General features: G+C 38.4%; 2 long non-coding RNA genes across 9 annotated transcripts in view; one reads left to right on the top strand and one right to left on the bottom strand.

Moving 5' to 3' along the window:
• The window catches only part of LOC146433726 (uncharacterized), an 18,173-nt gene extending 10,778 nt beyond the window's left edge, over positions 1-7,395 (top strand). For 2 of the 5 annotated variants that reach the window (XR_014853693.1, XR_014853694.1), the window contains exons 2-3: positions 1,076-1,155; positions 5,825-7,395. This is a non-coding gene — a long non-coding RNA (uncharacterized LOC146433726). Of the gene's footprint in view, positions 1-1,075; positions 1,156-1,258; positions 4,545-5,824 lie in introns of all 5 variants that reach the window. The other 3 variants (XR_014853692.1, XR_014853696.1, XR_014853695.1) reach the window with 3 other exon arrangements.
• On the bottom strand, positions 2,814-21,745 carry LOC146433725 (uncharacterized). Of its 4 annotated transcripts, none has more exons than XR_014853698.1 (4): positions 20,249-21,745; positions 16,925-17,105; positions 4,942-7,310; positions 2,814-4,493 (listed from the first exon to the last, which is right to left on the bottom strand). It is a non-coding gene; the product is annotated as an uncharacterized LOC146433725 (long non-coding RNA). The 4 variants fall into 4 exon arrangements; XR_014853699.1 differs by lacking the exon at positions 20,249-21,745 and adding an exon at positions 11,771-12,443 and having other exon boundaries at positions 16,925-18,094; XR_014853700.1 differs by lacking the exon at positions 20,249-21,745 and having other exon boundaries at positions 4,942-5,891; positions 5,937-7,310; positions 16,925-18,094.

Below are 21,745 nucleotides of genomic sequence, written 5' to 3'. Positions count from 1 at the left end.
CACTTTATCAGACTCTCAAGGAATCTCTCCCTGAGTAAACTCTGTTTCACTGGAAATATTTATTGTTCAGGAAGCAACACTTAAAATTTTCTTTGCCATAGAAGTAGGTGGTCTATCACTTCAAAAAAGACTTCCACCAGCCTGATCACTCTCTATAATGATGTATCCTTCTTCCATGAAGCAGCTATAACCAAATTCTTCTGATAGGGAATTGCTCTTTGAGACTAGGGCATAGATACTTTAGTTATAGGGAGTAGAAGACTAATAGACATGAATAAAAATTTGGAATGGATGAAATACTTATCCTGGTGCATTTTGAAGATAACCAGTTCCCATTTTGTTTGCATGTCCTAGAGATGACTTCTTTTCAGATAATTACTTTCCATAATTTTAGATTCCAGAGAAGTATGATTCACAGAAGTGCAGGGATGCCTTTTACTGAGCTGACCTTGAAGAACAGATCTGTTTCATTCTGTGCTTAGCCTCTTCTTTCCTGCCTCCTCTTATCACTTAGGAGCAGCCAGAGCCATCAGAGATGTTCCCTCTGCAGGCTCCGTGCTCCTGCCAGCCCGACTGCCCTGCAGATGGTGGCCAGGAGCAAAGCTCTGGGCAGGCTCTGGGCACAAACTTGTTCTAAATGTTACCCAAAAACCCTAAGCTGATTCTTGGTACCAGATATCCATTCATTTATTAAGAACAAACACAGCAGACAACTAATGCTGCACTTTTTCTGTTATTCAAACCTGCTGCTAACAATGAAGAAGATGATGTCATTCCCTGGATGTGACAAAGGACTAATATTATATGCAGTAAAAACAATGAGTCAACAGTTTCTATGCCCTTGAGGTCAAACCATTCAGCAGTTTTGAAAGTAGACTGTTCTTTTTTGTGCACAGAGCTTGTTGTATATTAATACAAAATGTGTAAAATCAAGATATAATTTGAAAAAAAAATTGTAGTTTCAAAGAGAATTTTTCAAACTAAAAGTCAAATTGGAGTATCTTGTAACATAAACTAACAGATAATTTCCCCACATATGTTAATTATAATATTGCAAAACTCTTTTATTTTTTAGGTCAAAGATACATTATCCATGCTACCATTTGTATGATCCTGAGAGGCACTTTGCAGTTCCCAGTAACGGGAATATGAACTGTGAGTATTAATGCATAACTAAATAAAATGAAATTTTCTGGAGATATTTTGAAATGGTCTGAAAGATAAGAAAGACCTTTAACATGAAAATGTGTTTTGACAGACAACTGAAAGCAAGGAGCCTAACAACAAAAATTTCCCAGATTGTCTGGAATACATGAGGAATTGACCAAATCCTGGCCACCTCTAACCACAGCTGCATCCAGCTCAGGCTAGTGCAAGAAATGTCATGTTCATACTGATCCTTCCTTCAGCAACTCTAAAACCTTTGTGGAGGATCATTATCCTGCTCATATAGACTGTGAAACCACAGCACAGAGAAGTGACAGCTCAAGGTCATGTCAAAGTCAGGAGCGTTTGGAAGAGAACTCAGATTTCTCAATCTCTGTCCAGCACTCTGCCCACTGGGCTCCATTGCCTGGCTGAGGATCTGCCTGATGAAGCTCCTTTTCCAAAGTGGACAGAATTTAACAACTTTGAGGGGTTTCAGTTCATAATATTGCTGTCTATAATAATTTTATTTGGTGGGAAAATAGATTTGCCTAATTACATCAGGTTTAAATGCAAGAGAATCCTAGGCCAGCTGCAGTCTCCATTCCTGTTACCCTTGCAGATCAAATTTAGAGACAGAAGAGCAAATAGGATTATATCTAGATGGGCTTCTATGCAGGAAGAAATATCTTTTTGCCTGCATTGACCTTATCTGACCATGGCTTCGATTAAAATGAGTCTTTGAGTGGAATAAATAATATTCGTCACCCTGACAATTAACTGAAATGAAATCTTAGACTCTGAATCCCAAGGAATTTCTTCTGGCATGCTGTCAAAGTGCTGGATAAAGTCTTCTGAGCTTATGCTGACCACTTTAGTGTGTCACCTAAAATAACTGCAAATGGGTTCAGGCACAGCTCGTACAGTAGATCCCAGGCCCAAGTGATTACTTACCCAAAATGTGGAGGAGCACATCTGGCAGCCCAGCTGGTCAGTGTCCTGACAGATTTACTGGAGAAACAAATGCAGGAGGCATGGCTCAGTCTGATCTTTAAACTCTCTGCCTTCTGATGCTTAGGAAAATCTTACCTTTTAGAGTATTTAATAGAATATTTAAACTGAATATTTAAGAGCTAAAGACATCTCAGTTGTTTTGGGGGCTCTGTTATACTGCTCAAGTGAGACCACAAAGTTTGTTAGGGCACTTCAATTGAAACACAGACATTTCCACCAACAACTGCTCTTACAAACTGAAACAAAAATCAGACAGATTTCAGACAAGGCAAAATAAAGAGACTGAAGCAACTTACAGAATGTCCTCTGGATGTCTCAAGCTCATTGCAAATCCCATGGCCTGGTATTTTCATTTTCATAGTCACAATTAAGGGCATAATGATTTTGATGTCATGTAGGAGGGATGAAATACATTTCCCAAGTGAAATTAGAGTCTCCTTTTCAAGTTGTGGCATATTTTTGCAGGAAACATGTCTTACTGCCTAATGAGAGCCAAAACCTCAATGTACTGCAGGAAGATTCACACATGCTGCAGCAATGTAGGTGTGTTGCTCAACTCCAGTGACACACAAAAATATTAAGACATTTAATCAAAGTTATAATTGTCAAGTAGACTTAAGAACTACAAATAAAAATAAAGGCACATATCCAACTGTGTTCCAAGAAAGGATCTTCACCTGATCTTTGTTTTTACAGCCCTGATCCCAGCAACCAACTGTGAAAACTTGCATAAGTACTCTAAGTATGATTGAAGGTACTCCTTTGTTAAACAGGATATTACAAGTTAAAACTAGGGACAGATATTCCTATTCAGGAAAACAGTGAAAACCTTAATTAAAATTAAACATATCTTAGCATTATCTTGTAAATCAAAGCTTACCTACACAGGTGACACTTCCAAAAGAGTATTTTCATGAGGCTATCCCAAAGAAAAGGCATCTTGATATTGAGACATCAGCCATATTATTATTTCAAAATTTTGTTAATGTGAGATCTGACAAAACTATACTTCTGTCCAATGCTAGTTTGACTGTCAAAAAATTTCAGACCAGTTGCATTTATAAATTTATAAAGGAAAACACATTCTTAATCTTAAATAATACAGACAGAAGACAATAAAACTGTGAAACTGTGAAACAAATGATTAGGCTTTGGGATACTTTATGTATGAGTTTATCACATCACTATTAGATCTGTTAGTAGGTCAGTCCTTTACAGTATGTTGCAGTGTCTGTTTAAAACCTCACTCAGAACTATCATTTCAACAAAACTATGCATATAGTGTAGTAATCAATATAGCATTGTATTATCAATCTGCAACACTATTACAAATATGGATATAGACTTAACTATGGTCCAGGGGTTGATAGTTTTTGATGTATTAATTTGTTTCACAGTTCTACTGTTTCTTTTCTCATCTATTAAGGCAGGCAAGAATGTTTCATAATATTAAAAAAAAAAAAAAACACCATTAAGCTGGAAGGCCTTTTGAGAGAACAAAATCTCTGTCTTATTTTCTCTTCCCTGATAATTTTCTGTAATTGGAGGAACAAGAGGGAAACTTAATACCAGTTTTAATCTATTTCCCCCAGCAAAACAAAGTGAGAAATAGGCACAGCATGCACAGCATATGTTACATGTGTTCTGTCAGTTTGTGCTGTCTGTGGAGAACAGGTTGGCACATAAAATCTGAAATAGCTATTGCATCCCTCCTCTGGACACATCCATATCCCCCTCCAGGAGGGAAGTGGGGAGAGCCCTGGCTTGATCAGTAGTTTCCTTGGGTGCACAGAAAGGTCTGAAGCCTACACTGCTAAAGAGAAATGGGTAGTGAGGCTCTGAGAGAGGCCTCAACACACACTGGCTCCAGCTGCAGAGCTGAGGGTGAACCCACAGCCCACATCCTGGGAGCAGCAGCAGGAACAGATTCCTCTTTCCATGTCAAGGTTGGAGGCAATCTGTTCCTAAATAAGACTGGGCTGGGGATGCTGGATAGAGAATAGACCTGTTCCTGAATCCTCATGTCAGACAAGCAAGCACAGGGGGATTTCAGCTAAGGGGGTATGGTGGGTGGGCTTTCTTATTGAACTGAAGCAATAGGGCAAGATTTTAGCTGGGATAATTTTCTTGCAGAATACATAATCTGCCCTATCAGTTAGATGGAATTATAACCTACTCACAGCAACTTTCTCAGATAGATTGGTATTACTCATTCTCCTTAACAGAAACCTAGCGCTGTGGTTTCAGTGGCACACTGAAAACTTATTTTCATCTTTCTTGTGTTTCAGATGGCAATGCATTGTCTCCTTCCAGATCTTGGATTAGAGTCCATACTGAAAAAGAAAATAAAGTGATTAAGAGTAGAAGTTGATGTGGATTTATTTGTAAATGCTGTTTGTGGCCTTCCCATAATGAATCAGCTTTTTGCCCTAAAAGTCTGCTAAGTACTAGTTAGGAAATTGTTTATTTTCCTTTGCAAACGCTGCATTACGTTGGAGAACAAAATACTGCTTTTTAAACAGGAGTGGATGTTATCACTTCAAATGTGCTTATATGTACTTCCTGTGCTTAGATATAGCCCAGCAATAACAATCCCACAATTACCAGAATGTATAATCTATAATGTGGCCCTGTGTAAATCAAGCCCCAGCTGAGCATGTCACACACATCCTGCAGGATACCACTGCCTTTCTCAATTGTTTCCGGCGAACGCCGCGCATCTGCAGGAGGATTTCTGAGCTCTGCTCACACTGACTCCTAACTTAAAACACTGCAACTTACCTCCTCCCACGAAGATTTGGAGCTGAAGCAGGTTTTGTTCATGCCTAAATGGGAAACGAGAAAATCAGGCTTAGAGGAAAAACGGTTTTGTGATTTTTAAAAATACTTACGGGATTTCCAATAAGAGCATAGAACCATTGCAAATATTGCAAGGGAAAGTGTTCAGGCTTTCAATTCAGTTGTTAAATTACTAAAATAATACATATCTGGGGGTTTTACACCGTGGAGACTTAGAGGTATGATCTCAGAAACTCTGTCATTCCCCCCCTTTAGAATAGAGCATCATTTTTTCTCCATGCAAAATATCTGAAAAATAAACATTCGTGAAAGCAATTTTGCAAATGAAAAAAAAAGGCAATGTCCAAACTACACCAGAAATATGTCATTTTAATTGCAAGACACATTGCATCCATACACTCAGAACAATCTTACAGAAATACTCTGACAGTGTCACTGTAATGATTCAGTTAGTACAAGCTAACTGGACACAGTGACTCAGAAATTAAATCTAGTTGACCTATTTATGACTTTGTATTTTTAGTTCATTCTCAGATTCTTACTTTTCCAAACAGATGTTGAAACCAAAATAAAGTTTTAAAATACTGCAAACATTTAAAATATAATTTCTAGATATGATCCTTGGGGGAAAAAAAAGAAGAGGTGGCAGTTGTGTTATTTGACAACTTTCAGAATTGGACTCAAATAAGCCTCTAACTCTCATTCTGCTTTATAACTGGAGGACAAACCATCTTTCCTGGGTATATATAATTTCCACTGAGTCTCTTACAAACCAGAAGAATTTTAGTAAGTTTTAAAATCATAATGTAGCAATTTAGAGGAAACATATAATGCAAACCCTGTTATTTTTCTCTTTCTGATACAGGCCTACCATACCAAAGAGAGAGATTCTAGCTGGAGGCAAGTCAATGGCACTCTAGGGTAAGGGGAAGCTGTCTTAGCTGAAATTGTTGATGAATTATTCTGTTTGTCAGGACTGGGGCTGACTGAAATTGTGGATGAATTATTCTGTTTGTCAGGACTAGGGCTGACTCCTCCTGAAGTGACCCAGACAAACATAAGACACATCCCAGTGTTTGCACAGGTAACCCTGCTGGGAAATACACAGCTCTCCATCAGCCTGTCTGCTAAACCCTGAGCTGCCTCTTCATTTTGGTACAGGATTTGGGACAGTCACAGGTGTGTGGGTGCTGTTCTTGCTCAGCAGACAGACCCACCTCTGCTCACACAAGAGGTTTAAAAAAAAAAGCTTGCAAACCTGTGATACTGTGCTTATGAAATAATCATTCGTTCTTTAATGATGCAGATATTTCAGTCAGTTACAAAAAGAAGGTAGAATTATCAAATTACTATTGCCTCATTTGTTGCAAACTTGTTAGCTGTGGCACCACCTTGTGGACGTTGCTTCGTGGAGTGAGAACTTGGCTGGTGGAAACAAAACTAAAACAGGCATTTTGGAAAAACAAGTACGGTCACACACGGTTTGCTAAAGTAGAGTAGAATAACTACATTAAAAAATATATCCCTCAAAATCCATCTAGGAAATAAAATTTGTAATAAATACCATCATCAGGTTGCTCAGGGGTCTTTGCAGCTTTTACCAGCTCTTGGCCTGTCAGCCAAGAGGAGTGGCAGCCTTCAACACTTCTTTTGTTCCTTCTCAACAGACTAAGGAGCAGCATCCAAACCCCAGTTCTGTTCTTGCTGTACAAGCAGACATGACTTTTACACCTATCCCAAGTAACAAGACTTGCAAAGTCAGAATCATAATACCAAACACATGGAGAAAACCTTGGGTCCTACTCCAAAAATGTAAACTCAACAGTGAGATTGGTGGCCAAGCTAAGCCAAAAGAAAAACAATCTCTGACAAAGATAAACTGGTGGGTCTTTTAGATGCTTAAGCTAAACAAAAATAAATTTAAATTCCACTCTCTTGGCCATTAGATTCCCAGAACCTTTTGTAGCTGAGGTAACAGGGTGTTCCTTTTATGACCACTCCATCTGCTGTAAGGGCAAAGCAGGAAAGCACAGGGGAGCCAGAATTTATAACAGAGGATTTCCAAGCTGAGTGCAGCACACATTCACCCTGGGTGTGTCTGTCTGAGGAAGTTTGGGGAGCATGAAATGAAACATTGAATTGCATTTTCTATTTCTCTCTCTTCAATAAATTACTACATACAACCTGGTATTTGCACTAGGATAAAGTGCAGGAGAAGATGAAGATTTGGACCAACTTCAGACTTGCTAAAATGAAATATTGAGCAGCCAGGAAAGCCAACTCATCTCCAATGAAGTTCATCCTTTACTCTTGTTGGAACTGGTGTCCTTCCTCTGCAAACAGCATTGTACCTGTTATATGGAAGAACAGAAAGCAAAATGTCACCATTTTTCTTTATTATATAATAAAATTAAAATATCTTCTAAAACATGACAATGGCAACACAATTTTTACAATACAGATATTTTACAAATTCTTTCTTAGAAATGCAATTTTATTTTGTCTATTTTTTATCCCAAAAAGATGAAAGAGTTTATGCTGGTATTTTTTTTCCCTTTGGCATATTCATACAACAAACATTACAGTTATTTTACTTTTTGTGCCTGGTAATTCCCTACTATAAGTGCAGTGTTTTGAAAAAAATATAGGGCTTTCAAATTCTTAGTGATTATTCTTAGAGATTGACTATTGTTTTCAATTTAACTTAATTACTTGTTTTGGAAAAAATAAGGCTACCCCTTACTCACACTGAGTGCAGAGATTTCTCCTTAGGCACCATTAATGTAATTTTGCTCCCCACTGCAATTAGTTGCACAGTACAACCTCATTAATGGCCCTGGATTTATCTGCATGGAAGTTTTCATCCACAAAATTGCAGGAGCAGTTACTGTAAACATGGGGTGAGTGACACAGAAAAGACTGAACCAAGTTTATTCTTATATTGAGCTCAGTTTATAAAAATATTTTAAAATAAAAATGTCTTCATTTTTTGACCATGTGAAAATGTTACATTTGTGCACATCACATTCAGCCTATTTGCTTTCAGAAAAGAAGCTAATAAGCTGTGAAGAAAAAATAACCTTAAATCTCCAAAATGGTATTTTCTCCACAGACTTGGAACTCCCTTGAATGTTTTAATTATCTCTTTCCTAAAAGCCAACGAAGTAGCATGGCAGTAGATTAAAATAATTTTCTTTGCGTTTCTGCAAGCACTGATTTCTTGCTGAATTAGCATATCAACTGCAAAACCAATTTCCACAGCATCAGTGGCCTTATGTCACTTTATGTATTACAGCAGCGAGAGAGAAATGGTTTCAGAGGGCTGTAACAGCTTAAAATTATTCAATATAAATCCACTTATTGAACTGATACATGCAGGAGACACAGCCCTGAAATTATGTTGCTAATCAGTATGGTTTAAATTCAGATTTCTGCATTTTTAAATGCTGTGCCAACTGACACAGAGCTGTGGTGGGTATTGTCAGGAAATTGTCAGGAATGGACAAACCCAGACTCCTCTAGCCCAAAAGTAGAGCCAATTTGGTCTACATAAAAAACTAAGTGCACAACTCTCTAGCTATCAAAAGACAAGGTAATATTATTATGTTATTTAATACTTTTTACAGGGAATGAAGGTTGCATAAGCCTCTATGCTTATTAGACATTAGATTTAATTTCCTGTATTACTGAGAAATGGGTGACTTGGAGCTCAGCCAGGCTTGGATAGATATAATAGGTTACACATTTATAAAAGGAAATCAGTACAAGTAGAACTGCAGCTAGAGGTGTCAGTTTAAAGTAATACTCTCCCCACCAAAAACCTCATCCCACACAGGATAGAGGAGACTGAATTGGAGGAGTTGTGCTGTAAAAGCATTAAGTCAGGGGAAAGTGGAGCAGAGACAGAAACTAATGACTAAGTGCATTTGACCTTCATGTGTTATTTTTGTCTGAAGTCTTAATCTTGTGGTTTCACAATGGGCTCATCCCCAGCTAATTTTGATGTCCTCTAATAACTATCAGAGGTGTTATTTATACATCTATGCCTTGATCTGTCAGACCCAATGTGACTCTATATACTGATAATAAGTAAACAGGTTCACATATTGTTTCACTTGCTGAAGTGCAAAACCAGAATGAAATCAAATGCTTTATAATATATTTATTTCCTAATTACTTGTGCAATGTTGCACAATTTATTCTTTTCCAGCATGCTTTCCTTTTTCCTTAGAGGCAATATAAAAGACAAAGAATTTTCAAAAGAAGGAGGATCTGGGAATTCTCAATATTTAGCTCCTTGGCATTTTCATGATGAAAACAGGTGAATCTTCCTACCACTATTCAGCTGATTTAAAAAAAATACATTATCTTTGCCTTTCAACATAAATCTTGTTTCAACATAAATATTTCAACATAAATCTTTTTAAACTGTGAAAGCCTTTTTGAATTTCATCTTTCTTCTTATTCTGAATGTAGCGTAAGAATAGTTACAAGCTAAGTGCCATAAAAATCTGATGTAATTATATATTTTGATTCTACCTTGCTCAAATTATGATATTCTCAACTCCTTGAGACATAGTATGTGACTATTACTGAAGCAAAATGTCAAAATATGATCTAATTTGTTAATATCAATGCTAGTAAGAAAAGAAAGTGTGGAACAAACTAACAAATAAATTCTGCACCATAAAGCATCAAGCATTAATTTCTAGAGTAAAGTATAAGGTAAGATTTTACAGGGCAAAATTAAACTAAAATAAGCATGTCCAGATAGAGTTTGTTACCATCTGCAGTCCAGCTGAAGTGAGAGAATATTATGGGTATTCAGTGTCATTAAGACCCAAGCAATTTCTATTTTGTATTTTCAAGTGAAATATCACTCTGATGAGACATTCAAAATACTTAGCAGCTCCCATTATGCCTTTGCTGGGCCTCAGCCATCTGGATAAATTTCTAGGGTCACAGCCTTTGCTCTCCTTAGGATTCCTCCACAGTCAAATTCCAGCTAAAATGCTGACAACACACAAGCAAACTGCCTCAAACATTCCCAGTCTGGAAGCATCTCTGGAGATTGCTCAGTCCAAGCCCAGCCCAAAGCTGGATCACCCAGGGCAGGGTGCTCAGGACCTTGCTCAGTTGGGTTTGGAGCATCTTCAACCATGGCAACTTCCAAACTTCTCTGGGCAGCCACAGGACAGCTGCTCTCTTATCCATCCTCACAGCCCTTTCCTGCACTCACTCCAGCATCTCCATGTCCTTCCTGCTGTAGGGAGCCCAGAACTTCCCAGAACAGGCACAGTACTTCCACTGGAGTCTCACCAGTAAAGGGAAATAATCACCCCCCTTGACTTCCTAGCAGTGCTTTTCCTAATGCAGCTCAGGATGCTGCTGAGCCTCTCTGCCAATGTATGTGTTTACAGATATAACAGAATTTTAAGGACATGATGAGTTATGTATTTCCAGGGTCTGCTCTATATCAGGGAAATACAAACTACATTATTTTGCTAATACATGTTTTATGTCAGTATCAGGGATTGTATTTATGTTGTCATTACATGATTTCCTAAATAAAACCCAGTTTTATTTAGGCCCATTAAAACCAGTTGTTTGGGATGATTACACAGTGCTTTGTAAAAACATCTGTGCACAGATTTCTAAAGGTAACACTGAAAATCTCTAAGTGCAGGTCAGGGTATCTTCACAGGAATGAATGCATTTTGGAAACTGCATTTCTAAAGGATAGGAATTCTCAATTTCACTGTGCTGCTAGTGTTAAGATCTAGTGATAGCAGATTAATTACTATTATGTTTAACCCACAGATAACCTTTTGCAGCAGTAACATCCAGCTTCTAAACTTCCAGAGTTTCCAAAAGCACTCCACACTGTTTCAGAAGCCAAAAATCCAGCTCTCCCTAATGTATTCCTGAGATCCTTCCACTTCCTCTGCAGCTGCCACAGTGTAACTGTGGACAATACCCTAATGTATTGACAATACACAAATTTTCTGTGGAAAAAGGTCTATAGACTTTCCAGTGGGTCCTCAGGCAGCCTAAAGCCATGAGATGGTCTATCAGATTTGTTTGTCTTGGCAAGGAAGAGAGCAACCTTGTTCTTGAAAAATCTACATTTAGTTCCCCATCTATAAACAATTTTCATCAGTTCTTCCATCTGCAGTATAAGTCTTTGTTTGGCAAACAATTTGCAATGTTTCTTGTTATACATGTCAAATTGTTTCTGTTCTGCATGAGCTATAATGACTTAAAGGACCAAAGTTGCATGTGGTGGAAGGAGTTTGTTCCCTCTGAATTCAGTGGTATCTTTACTGCCCTGGCTGATCCATGATTTCTTTGTGTTTCCTACAGCTTTTGACTGCAGAAAACAGGAATAAAACTCCTTGCCATTAGTGACATAGCAGCATATGAGCCAATATACAGTCTAGCTAATGTCCTTTTACCTTCTGGAATAGTTTAAAGCAGGATGCAAAATATTCTTCCAAAAATATACAAAGTCCTTTCCATCCACTTTCTTATAAAGCTATGCCAAAAGCCCTGGGAAAGCCTTTTAACTCCAGCCTGCATGCTCAAAAGAAATCTGGGAGACTGGCAAAAACCCACAATATAATTAGGACAATGCTACGACTCAGATTAACTTTATGGAAAGCAAACACCTTCCATACCACTCCCAGCTCTCACATATCCCTGCTGAAGGGAGATATTAAAATTCAGATGTTCAGGAGCAGAGTAGCTCTTCCCAAAACAACACTGGATTGGCCCAGGTGGCCACAACCTGCACAATTTTTCATGGACTGACTTTCAAACTGCCTCATAGCTGCCTCTGGTCTCAGAGATGTTGAATATCTTCCTCAGCTTTTTCCAATGCAGACCAGATGTTCTATTGTGATAATTCTCTCATGGGCCTTTTCCATTTTGACTCTCCATCAGCTAGGGATCCAAAGAGACATTACTTGAAAAACAGGAACCATAAAAGAGCCAGGAACTTGTAAATTAAAACATAAACATTAATTTGTTTTCCAAAATACAGATGTCTTTTGTCAGTTCAAGCCTTGATCTCTCCACCAGTTAAAGGCAGCAGTTGTTCTGTGGAGGCATGCACTGGAAATTAGCCAACGGGCATTAACTTTTGGTTCTGATTGAACTGAGGAAAATTTGAAACAGAAACACAGAATTAAAAGTTGTGATAGCAATTATTGGCTGATAACATTTTTAAATGTTCATGACATTAATACCAGAAAAAGCATCTCGCCATAATGAACTGTAAATTACTGGACTTGTTTGGACAAGGCTCAGGAGAGATTTGGGTCATCTTTGGTGAAGGCAGGGGCTTGTCCTTCTCCTTAAGTGGCTGATAGGGATAGGCACAGGGACCAGGATCCATCCCTGGGGAAGGGGATCCTAGGGTGGTGACTGATGCACTGGGGTCACAGCAATGTGGCACCACCTCAGCTCTGGAGAAAGGGACTGGGCTGGAAGAAGAAGGGACACAAGGCAGAGACAGCTTTAAAAGAACATTTTCTTACATTATAAACACAAGTGCTCCAGGTTCAACTGTATAGATTTGGTTTTGTATTGACCTAACACATCAAGCCTTGTTTTCAGATGGCCACTAAAAATCTTTTTTAGTGTTAAATCACTTGATATATCAGTATTACTACATCTTTTAATGTTTTTATCTCAGTAAAAATTTGAGAATATTTAAAACAGCAGAAAGGCTGGAGGCAACCAAAGAAAACATCTATAAAAATGTGCTTGAGAAAGAGATAAGGATGAAAAGTTACCTTCTTTTTTTAACATGACCTATGTGTGAACTAATTTTTTATCTTAAAAAAGTAGCAATTCACAAGCCACACCTCTTCATTCCCTTTGAAATCAATTTTATACACCTACACAATTCTTGTGACAATGGATTAGTGCAGGTTTACACTTAAACTTTGAGATCCCAGTCCTGCTGTATTTTCTTGAAAGATCTATCAGTATGAGAGATCCATATTACTCTGCAACTTTTAGCAATGAGCCCTCTGCAACTGAACACTATTAGCAGGGATGGTACAACAAACCACACTTCTTGATGTTATCAGTTCCCTTCCTCCTCATATGGGCATATACAGACAACTGTAATTTACAATACAATTCAATACAATCACTGAATGCTTGCCCTTGTCTTCTACTCCTTCAGAGACTTTTGCTTTTACCAACACTTGCTTTTTCTAGAGCCTTCTGCTCAGAATAAGGCAATAGTCTGTCCTTTACACCAAGGCTTGTCCTTCCTCTGTACTACAATGAGCTCACCTGGTAGAGCAGGGTTGAGCAGCCCTTATTCCCTCCCTCAACACCACTGGAACAAATCCTTGCTTTCCAACTCCCTTTTATGACAAGCTTTACATATTCATTTTCTTTTCCTGGTCTACAGCTCCTCTAGATTGCACACCACACTAATATCTATCTGCACTCCTCTTGCTGAACTGTTCATACTTGATTATTGAAGTGCAGGGAATTCTAAGTAGTTCCCACTTCACATGCTCTTCCCTTGAGGGGTGAACAAGCATCTGCTGTTCCTTGTCTCCTGAGGAAGAAACAACTTCCACAGAAAGGAGATGCAAAGCTCCTTTCCTGGCTTCACTTCACACCAAGAAAGATTTTGATTTTGATTGCACATGCTGGTTCCAGCAGAATTTGTTCTCAGGTAAAAATTGAACTCCTGTATATTGCTGATGTTTTAACATTCTCTTCCTTAAGGAGCAGACTGAGGTAAAAATCTGGAATATACATTTTTCTCAAAGGTTTTGCAATGGCTCAAATAATTAATCAAAGATGCCCTTCATCAAAAATGTAGAATTCTATTCCAAAAGAATATGAGAGGCAAAAGGAGTCAGTCAGGCCCAGACAACTCTGTGAACTTTTTAGTAACATACTGATAATGTGCATTTACAGGTTTATCTGTTAGCTTATTAAGGAAGGTGACTTTTTAAATCTATATATGTGACAAATTAGTTGTTTATGAAATTCCCAGACTACTGAATGATGAAAATCCAAGTATTTCAATTTAATATGAAGTAAACAATTATTTTAAACTTAAACTGTAAAGTGGCACATGTACACTTATTTTTTAAGGTAATTTTAAGTAGTAAAATATATGGTAGTTGGTATGTCTTAAAAGTGAAGACTTCATCCAAACTACTAAAGGTAAGAACAAAGAAATTATTTCCTGGCTTTGCAATGTTCAGATCCTGAGCTTTTGCCTCTATTGATCCCCATGCTCAGAGAGACATCCACATGCAGGAATAGTAACCCCTGTCCTCCTCCCATCCAAGGGGCTGCAATGGCACTCTGTTCACAGGCCAGAATCTTTTTAACTCTTGGCATCCCTTCCAAGTAAGCCACCCCAACAAAACTTTCCCTGGAAACCCCACCTTGACAGAAGAAGAAGTGGCTACATTTTCAGTGGAGGTGCTTCAGTTGGAGGCACTTCTGCCAACCTTTCCCTAGATGTCGCCACATTTTCTGGCTCCTTCATTACTGCCTTAATCACTACATGGAAAACTATAATGAAGGTTCCTGCTTTCTTCATGTGGAAGAAACAGAAAACTGTCATAGAGTAACCCAATTTCTTCAGAGCAACAAAAAGATATCCTAATTATAGGCATATATTATTCTATATAATAATAGAACATATCTAATCTATCCTACCAATGTCATACTGAAACCTGAAAATAGCTTTTATCACAGGCTAGTTTTCACACTCTTTTTACCTTCCCAACACTTTTCTCACCCAGTGTGTTGACTCATTGACTCTGGAGTTGCTTGACCTCTTCCATTACTTTGTGCTGAAACAAACTCCTTAAGGATGTTTCCAAATTTTCCAGATTCAGTTTTCATGCACACTTTGCTATTCTCTCTCTCTTGACAATTTTTTCAAAGAATGTCTTTCTGCCCTTATATGATTTTGTCACCCAAAGACTCATTTGTACTACCCAAATGCTACAGGATGCTATTTTAGGAATTCCAGGCATTCAGGCTTGTGTTTTAGCTGATTTGGAGTTTAAACAGAGTTCTGAGGACAACATCCTTGTTTCCACTCCTGTGTTAATACCTCTCTGTAATTCACAAGTTCTCTCCTGTGGAAATAGTCTTTGAAAAGCATATGCTGATTTCTACACACGAATGAAGTTTTCAAATTGTCCAGAAATATGAAAACTCTCCAGTTTACTGCAAAGACTACCAAAATATCTCCAGATTATTCTAAATATTTAAAATTCAGTTGTGCTGAAGTAGTCATTGATTGGTTGTCCACAAGATGGGGCTTCTACAACAGAGATCTTTATATCCAAATTTAAGATTCTGATGTAAAACCTATGAATGGCATCACAGTTGACAGGAACATACTTTGAAATTTTGGCACAGGAAAGGTCCTTGCTGCATTCCTCATTTCTCATGTAAAAACAATAACCCCTGAGGAAATCAAAACAGCAGCAAGTGATTTTTTTATCTTGTCCTTAACCCTTGCACTGTGCTGGTGTACAGCTTGTAAATCAGAGGCAAAATGCACCATTACAATCCCCTGTGTCTTGCAGACATTCTGTGCACTCACCTATGTCAAAATGAGTGTTTGTGGAACAGTGCACAGACCAAAACATCAAATGGAGTGTTTGTGGGTTTCTAAGTCAATATGCAGCCTAACAGCTGAATTTCTGAAGCAGGGCACAAGCCTGTTAAGACGATAAAACCTCCAAATAAAAGTTAACATAGCTCCACAGAGTGTGCAAATTGAATAAACTTAACTGAAAAAGGGAACAATTTCCTGTTACAAAAACTAACTGTAGGCATGCAGTTCACAATAAATGAAAACTAATTTCTTTTAAGACACAAATATTTTGAAACATTTAAAACACACAAACAAAAAAATAGACTTCCAGTACCTTTAGCTGTCTTGTTTCACTGTGGTAAGTATTTGTTTAAACAGTATGTTCTGCTAAAAAAAAATGGCCTCTCTCCTCTTTTGTCATAAGTAAACAATCAAGATTTTCATGTCTTACAGGAATCTCCACAAAACCAAAAGCAGGACAGACTAAGGAACTGCAAAATTACCTTCTTGCATTCCTTTTCATTCTGCAATTAAGTCTTCAGGAAGACTTAATTTATGACAATTTCTGTTTTCTGCGTGATAGAGTTTTCTAGATTTTTTTTTTTTCAGGAGACACAGAGCATGCAAAAGCAAATACTGGTACAAATTTCCAGTCTGTCTCTCCAAGAGGAGCCTGTGCACACATGGACTCATCAAAAAGTAAAACTAAATGCTAAGAAGAAGAAGAAGAAACATTTCTGGCCAGAGGGCAAAGTGAATTTCCCAAGGGCAGTCATTCACAACCACCTAATACTTTTAGTACAAAATCTTCCATGGTTTCTTCACACATTCCTTCTGTTCAGTCTCCAGTAACTTGTCTGCTGCAATTCAGCCAGCTAAGCTGTCACAGACCAGAGTTCCAACAGGAAGTGCAAAATAGTGCCCTTCAGAATAATCATCTGGAGAAGCATAAAATAAGAGAATCTGAGTAGGCAGGAATTACACTGAGAAGGATAGGGAGTGACAGGCGCTACAAACTGCAGGCAACAACGTGTTAGGAAAAAGGAAGGACACTAAGTTTGATAAATGGTATTTTTGCACACACTAAATAATATTCTCTTTACTCAATGCTGAGGTTTTAACTGGATCACTCTATGGGAGGTCATGCTTACTGGAAAGTGAATCAAAGGAGGAGTCTGCAGGACAGTGAAACATGTGGGACATTTACAAATCATGATCCATAAGGAAAAACTGAAACAAAGCATTGTAGCTGTTTTCAGATATCTAAAATTGCTGTAATTATACAAACAGGCCACAAAATAAAGAGTTTGACTTGTAGCAATCTTGGGAAATTTTTTTAAGCAGCAAGGGATTAAAACACAGTACCTGTAGCCCTCATTCAGTATCCAGCAAGAGTTTCAACCATTTTCTGTCAAGGAATGACAAAGACATAGGGGATCTTGGACTTGAGCAGAGTTGTCTGACAGAAGGTCACACTCCCTAGGTTCTCAGGAGTCATTCCAAGTGTCATTTCATCATTCTGTTATTGCAGGAGACCTATAGATACCTACAGGAAGAAAATAGAGCTTTTAGGCTACAGGAAGAATGGTGGAAATCAGAAAAATGGGAAGATTATGGAGAAGGTGAACAAGAGGTGTATTAAGTTGTGCAGCAGAATTTTTAACTTGAACAAACAATAAATCCCCCAATTCTGTTTCAAAGAGGTACAAGCTTTTTGGATACTATCTTACTGTTGCAGAGAACTGAAGGAACATAAAGTCTCCAAGATAAATGTCACGTTGTGATGAAACAATATAATGTTCAACTTCATATCCCTCAGTAGTTGGGATAATTGTGACTTCTGCTACTTCAAATATCTACAATTTCACCACACCTTGAGTAGAATAACCCTGAGCCTGCAGTGGCAGTACCTGACTATCTAACAAACTGGCCACTGGTGAACTCTGGATAGAGTTCACTTCTTGCAAATTCAGGACATACTTAAACACAGCAAAAAGTGAAGAAATACAAATGCTTCAATTCAAATTTAGAATTAAATTAAAATAAAATTTAAAAGATTAGTTAATACATTTCTGTGCATTGACTATCCACCACTTATTGAAAGCCAGCCCAACAGTTTTGTCCCAAAGCCTGTGAGGAGGACATGGTCAGCATGCCACACTCCTGCTCAAACACAAAGGTTTTCCCACAGGAACTGTGATTTCTTAATATTCTGCAATTGGGAACATCACCACCCAATTCTACTAACCCCATTTTTTACCTACTGACATATTTTCTTACTGGCATCTTCTAAGCATATAAGGAAGCGTGACAATCAAAATCACACAGCAGTAAAGCATCTGCTGCAAATCACCTGAGAGAAACAAAACACCACAAACCAGCCAGGAACCTTTTGGGGTTATATCCATATAATCTACTGCAACTAAAACCATTCCTCAGACATGTGACCTAATCTGCCTTTCAAAGCCTTCAGCAAATTAGATTCCCAGATAATCATTTTCAGTGCCAAACTACATTTGCAGTTTGAAATAATTTCCTAATCTCCAATTAGGAAATAATTTTAAAAAATTATTTTAAATAATTTTAAAATCTCCAAGGCCATCACCTCTTGCCCTAGACCCACTGAACATAAAGAAAACCTTATTCCTTCTCTCTGCAGAGAAACATTTTACATTTTGAAATATCATTATCATTTTTCCCAACACCTTCTTTTCCTTAGACTAAACAACCCCAATTCTTTCAATCTTTCCCCTTAGATCATGTTTTATAGGTCTCTGATCATTCTTGAAGTTGAGACTGCGGCAACATGTGGTACAAGGAGAAAAAGGAAAACAGACTTCTACACAAATTTCACCAGGAAGCTGGGTGACAGAGGGTTTGTTTGAAGAGGTTACTTTTGTATGATGACTGTCTGCTTTGTTGCTTAGGTGTTTTAGTGCAAAATTACACGTTCTTTTTGTTCTTTGTGGCACACAGGGTAGGTGCCCCAGTGCATGGAAAAGGTAGGCATTACACTCACTGCTGGACAAACATTTTGGACCCTGGGAAAATCATCATTATGGAAGGCAAGTTATATTTGCCAGCAATGGAATACTTCTCCTTACCAAGACGGTATCTTCAGGATAAATTGATATAAGTGGTATTTGTGATACCAGGATAATTCAGGCAGAAGTTTAAGTAATTTTTAGAAACATGAGTAAAATCCTGCATCACAAAGTACATTTCAGGGAAATATATTAGCTCCATAATTGCTTTCTAGTGCTGCATTCACTCTGTCTCAGAAAACAATATGCAGTTGTAATACACACTGAAAAATGTGTACGGTTCAGCTAAAATCAACAAAACTAAAAATAATCATGTGCATTTTAGAAGATGCCATGTTCTTCATAACCAGATAAATTAATTCCACCATTCCCATAATCAGATTGACATATATAATAGAAGAATGTAATTTACTTCCATTCTCCAGAGGTATACAAGGTCTTTTTTTTTTCCTTCCAGAAAAAGGTTTTAAAATTGCATTGTGTTCTAGTCACCAACATTACCCAAGCAAACAGAGTTATCTCTGAACCTCTGGGTACCATGGCATGGAAAGATTGCACTCAGAAGTTAACTGGGCTTCTGGGTACGAACTGGGAAAACAATCTTATCCAGAAGAAAGATAAGACATAATGAGAGAGGATAAGTGCTGGGAAAATAAGCTTGATGGAAGAAAAGGAAGTGGAAAAACTTTTCCATGCTAAGGACAGAAAAGGTCTTTCAAAAACTTTTGTTGAGCATGACACATTAAAAATATCCAAAATGTTGTCCAACGATAACATGAACATGGATCACGTAAAACGGTGTTATCAAAGGGTCTTTCATCCAAAAATTAGGTAATTTATTATGTTAATTTTGCAGAGAAACTCTTAACAAGAAAGACTGTTTATGTCCTCAGTGGATTTTAGATTTTTGACTCAAAAGGAAACAGGATTTTCAGTAAGATAGTTCATCATCTCTGGCTACCTCATACGAGCCTTAAGAACACAGCAATATGTAACTTTCCTCCCCTCATATCCAAAACCTATAAAATAAAACATAAACTTTGTCTGCATACTTTAAAAGCGTTTTTCTTGACTTTCCATACTGTTTTGAAAGACAGATTTCACTCAGAGGATGCTAACTGCCAAAAAGTGGTTAGGAGAGCATTGTATCTGACATTGCTGTATTGAGATGCACCAGAACATGAATCCTCTACAGTGGCAAATTTCAGACCATCCCCATTTCCACTCTGACAACAGATTGCAGCCAACTGGTAAAATGTCTACTGTTTAAATGTGAGAAAAAGTCTCATTGACTTAGGTTGCCAGTTCTGTATTGATTGTATTTTCCCCAAACTCGTTCCCCAGACTAAGCTGAGGAAGTAAAACCCAGAGAGAACTGAAGTAAAATCAGTTAACTGCCCTATGGTTCCACTAGAACAAAGAAACCATACTCATAAATCACATCCTCTGAGGACCCATCCATCTGCTTCCTTGTCCCCAACCTGCAAAAAGGGTGGTAGCAAAAGGAGTAAGCTCACAGCTACACCTCAGCATATGCAGGGATATTAAAAGACATTTGAGAACACAAGAATTTTTCCATTTTCCATCTCCTGGACTGTTGTACAACTTTTGAACTGGTGGTGCAAAGCCATTATTAATGACCTACCTGACCTAACAGGGGTGAATGGCCTGGAAAACCAGGGACTTCAACCACCCCCACTTCAAAGAATACAGGCATGACTGGTAGTAGCTCTTCCTCCTTCAGAGCTCTCACAGGTGCAGTGTGTCACATTGCAAAGCCAAATGTGAACTGCTGCTTCCTCTCTGGTCTCTCTGAGTCCACCACGAAAAGCAGATCTCTTCTGGCACTTGACAAATCTCCATTTTTAAAATGTGCCCAGATTTGAAGCATTCTGGACCTACTAATGGGAAAGTTTTAACTGGGCTTGGCAGCTATTCCTTTTGGAGATCTGCCTAGAGATAAAGAAACGCAACATCCATACTGTGGGACCCGGAGGAGATCCCATCTATGTCCTGACTGTATCAGGATGAGACCAGGGACCCATGTTTGTACACTGGTTCCCAAACAAAGGCTATCTTGGCATGTCAGCCAGCAGGGAGGCACCACACGTTTCCATAGGAACTCCTCACTGTACAGGATCACAAATCCAAGGCACAGTGTGAGCTGTGGTCTTCCCTGAACTACACCAATGACACAGGCCTGAGCTTCAGAGAGAAAAGAAAACATGAAATAACAGCTGAATAAATAAGTCTTTCTAGTTGCCCGTAATCTCATTCCCAATGTTGCCACTGCACAACCAAAAATATCTGTGACAGTGCTGGAGTTTCATCACCAGACTCTCCCAGCAGACAGCTCTGACATTGCCTTAACCTTGAAATCCTGACTGGGTGAGGCAGTGGTTCGCTGGATCCCCTCCAACAATTGCTTGCCTAATTCTATTCAACCAAGCCAACAGACTCATAGGATAAACACCCAAATGAGCAAGCCACGTACAACAGCCATTATTTACAATGCACCATTGCAAAGCCTCTCTATCTTGAACAAAACTCACAATTCCTGCCCCTGAAATTTTCAGTTTCAGTTTCCTTGAAAAGCCTGAAACTGTGTTAGAGCACCATAAATGGCAGCAGTCACAAGCTTTACACCGGGGCTGTTTAACTTACCCATTGATAAGCAGCAAAACAAACCTCCCTAAACAGTAATAAAATGAAATCTCCAAGAATGATCTCATACGGACAATCAGCAAAAAGCCTGATCCCAGACTGAGGTCCACCAGCAAAGGCTGTGGAGCCAAATAAGTCACTGTGAAGAACAAGTTTGTGAATACTCTGACCCAAGATGGGAGCTCTGGTGCAAAGCAGGCCTGAGCTGTATCAGCAGAGAACTTGGTGATAAGCAGCAGCCACGCTGTACAGCTTTACAGACTGGACTTTCCAGCTGTTCTTACCTGCGACAAATCTGCTTCACTTTAAAAACTGGATTTTTAAATATTTTTCGTGGTGTGACTCTGAAAGCCAAGGAGGGATTTTGAGGAACCATCAGAGATGACAAAGATAGGAAGAACACTAATATGACCATGTCTCTGTACGGCTCAGTGCTGGCACACCAACACAGTGACACAGGGGCATTCACTCTCCCCAG

The sequence above is a fragment of the Lichenostomus cassidix genome, chromosome 8 (assembly GCF_008360975.1).
Source record: "Lichenostomus cassidix isolate B80296 chromosome 8, HeHo_3.0, whole genome shotgun sequence".
Classification (NCBI taxonomy): domain Eukaryota; kingdom Metazoa; phylum Chordata; class Aves; order Passeriformes; family Meliphagidae; genus Lichenostomus; species Lichenostomus cassidix.
The sequence above is the reverse complement of the archived record's forward strand: the minus strand, read 5'-3'. Positions and strand labels throughout refer to the sequence as shown.